Consider the following 2,399-nt stretch of genomic DNA (forward strand, 5'->3'; position numbering starts at 1 on the left):
GAAGGTGATTGGGCCAGCTGTCCTTTAAGAAGACACCTACATAACCGTCTGGACACGTTTCCGTATGTAATAGGTTCATCTTATACGTTGCATGTGCATGTATAACAACCTGGACACGTGTCACTTTATCATTGGTTAACGGGAGAATATTGGCCATGTGCATGGTTATAACGACCTTGCCAGATGTCACCGGTTATTTGGCCGAAAGATCACGTATTGCTCAAGAAAGCATCTTAGCAAGTCTTCTAGAAGATAATTGGTTATTGACAGCTGTCCTGGAGCATTTACCTCGTGGTTATTTACGCGGAAGGATATTCCTTCTTGCGGATGACCTTTGAGGGTTTTGTGATGCTTCCGCATGCGCTATGAAGGTGTTTCTTCCTCAACTGAATATGTGGGTGGTTTATGTGTCCCGCGGGTGCCTTATGAGGGACTTCTGATTGACCCGCGGGTAGTCCTTGAGGGTATTTGGGTCTTTTTGGTACCCTACCTCTATAAGTCCCCCAGTCTAGTGTTTCTTCCGTGTGAAGTATTTTATGCAGGTGAAATTCTGGACTTAATGTGGATTTGGGGGTTTTTGACTTTACGAGTTGGTGAGAAATATCTTTTGTTGTTGTGGATAATCATGAAAAAGGACAAGTTGACCACTCGCAGGCGCGTGTGCAGGTGACAGGACGTTTATGACGGCTGTAACTTTACCCGACTGTTCATTTTTTCCACTTTTTCGAATTTCCCGCGTGACGTGTCGATCATCTACTGGATTGCTTTTTCTCTCTCTACTGTTTGTATCCCATCACATTAATTGCGGTGGGTATAAATAGATGGAGTTAACTTATTTTAGAAGTTTTATTGTCTTTGTCTTCTGAACATTAACTTCCTTTCTTTTCTTTGAAACCTTTGATTTGCTTCAATACTGTAACGAGTTTTCTTGTAATGGAATACAATCTGAAGTTGACGAAATAGAGGTCTGCTGGGACTAAGGGGAATACCAGAAGCTTATTATAACTTATGGTATTCCACCAGAGTGGGAACCGGAATTTCCTTCTGCTGGTTCTATAGCCAGCTTTCCACCTCCAGGGAAGATGGCCTTATATGCCGACTATTTTGTTCATGGGAATTTCTGTCTTCCCATCACGAAGTTTTTTCAACGAGTGGTCAAGGCGTTTGGGATTCACTTATCTCAACTCCATCCTCGTGTCGTCATGCGGATACGTCACTTCGAGTTCATGTGTATGGCGCATGACATGGTACCTCGGTTAGATCGATTCGTTGTATTCTAAAAGATGGCTAACCGGAATGGGTGGTTCACTTGTCATAGCTTGCCCGATAGGACTATTGGTAACGTTACTGAAGAAATTTCCAAGGAATGGAAGAGGAAGTTCTTTTGGATCTCCGAAGATGTGATACCGGAGGCCATGGTTCGTCGATCTCCGAACGACGCTCTTAATGACATCACGCCAGCTGCTTATGAGAAGCGTGATTGGTTTCGTAAACTTACTACTCCGCCTACACCGATGCGAGCACTGTGACAACTGCCCAATCCGACCCGACCCAGGTACCCGTTTTCGAATCCGATTCTTTTTATGATTTAAAATTTGATTATTAATCTTTGTAAATTTAACATTTAATAAATTATATATATTTTTATTTTACTTACTAATAATAATAATTTCTCTCTCTTGTCGCCGTCCCGCCTCTTTTCTCTCTTGTCGCCGTCCCGCCTCATTCTCTCTCTTGTCGCCGTCCCGCCTCTTTTCTCTCTTGTCGCCGTCCCGCCTCTTTTCTCTCTTGTCGCCGTCCCGCCCCTCTGCTTAACCCTTAAGCCTTGAAACCCTTTTTCTCTTAACTCTTGCTTGTCCTTTGGTTCTTCCCGCCTAAGGATGTCTGCGCAGCTCCACGCGCCAGACTCCTTACAAGGAAGCCTGCGCGAAGACCAACTGTTCCTGCGATACGCGAGGCGAACTGTTCCCGCAGCGCGCTAAGAATGGTAGTTCTTCCCGCGACGCGCTAAGGATTTGTAGTTCTTCCCGCGACGCGCTAAGGATTGTAGTTCTTCCCGCGGCGCGCTAAGGATTTGTAGTTCTTCCCGCGACGCGCTAAGGATTGTAATTCTTCCCGCGGCGCGCTAAGGATTGTTCTGTCTGCCTTCGCCCTCGCGAGCGCTCGAGTTTTCTCGCGCTAGACCTAAAGTCTTTTCTTCTGTTTAGGTCAGCCTGTATGTCTTTGAAATATCTTATCTTTTGTAAGAGCACTGTAGGTCAGTTCCGACATCTGTCCGAAAAGCCACTTTCGGCGCAGCATGCGCACCAATCCTATTGGTTGACAGAAAAAGTGACTGACATAATCTTTTGAAATCTTCTTTTGCATGTCTTGAACAGTGCTTTATCTGACACCTCCCA

The sequence above is a fragment of the Bidens hawaiensis genome, unplaced genomic scaffold (genome assembly GCF_021521415.1).
Source record: "Bidens hawaiensis isolate Kalapana, Puna unplaced genomic scaffold, B.hawaiensis_p1.1 tig00001087_1, whole genome shotgun sequence".
Classification (NCBI taxonomy): Eukaryota; Viridiplantae; Streptophyta; class Magnoliopsida; order Asterales; family Asteraceae; genus Bidens; species Bidens hawaiensis.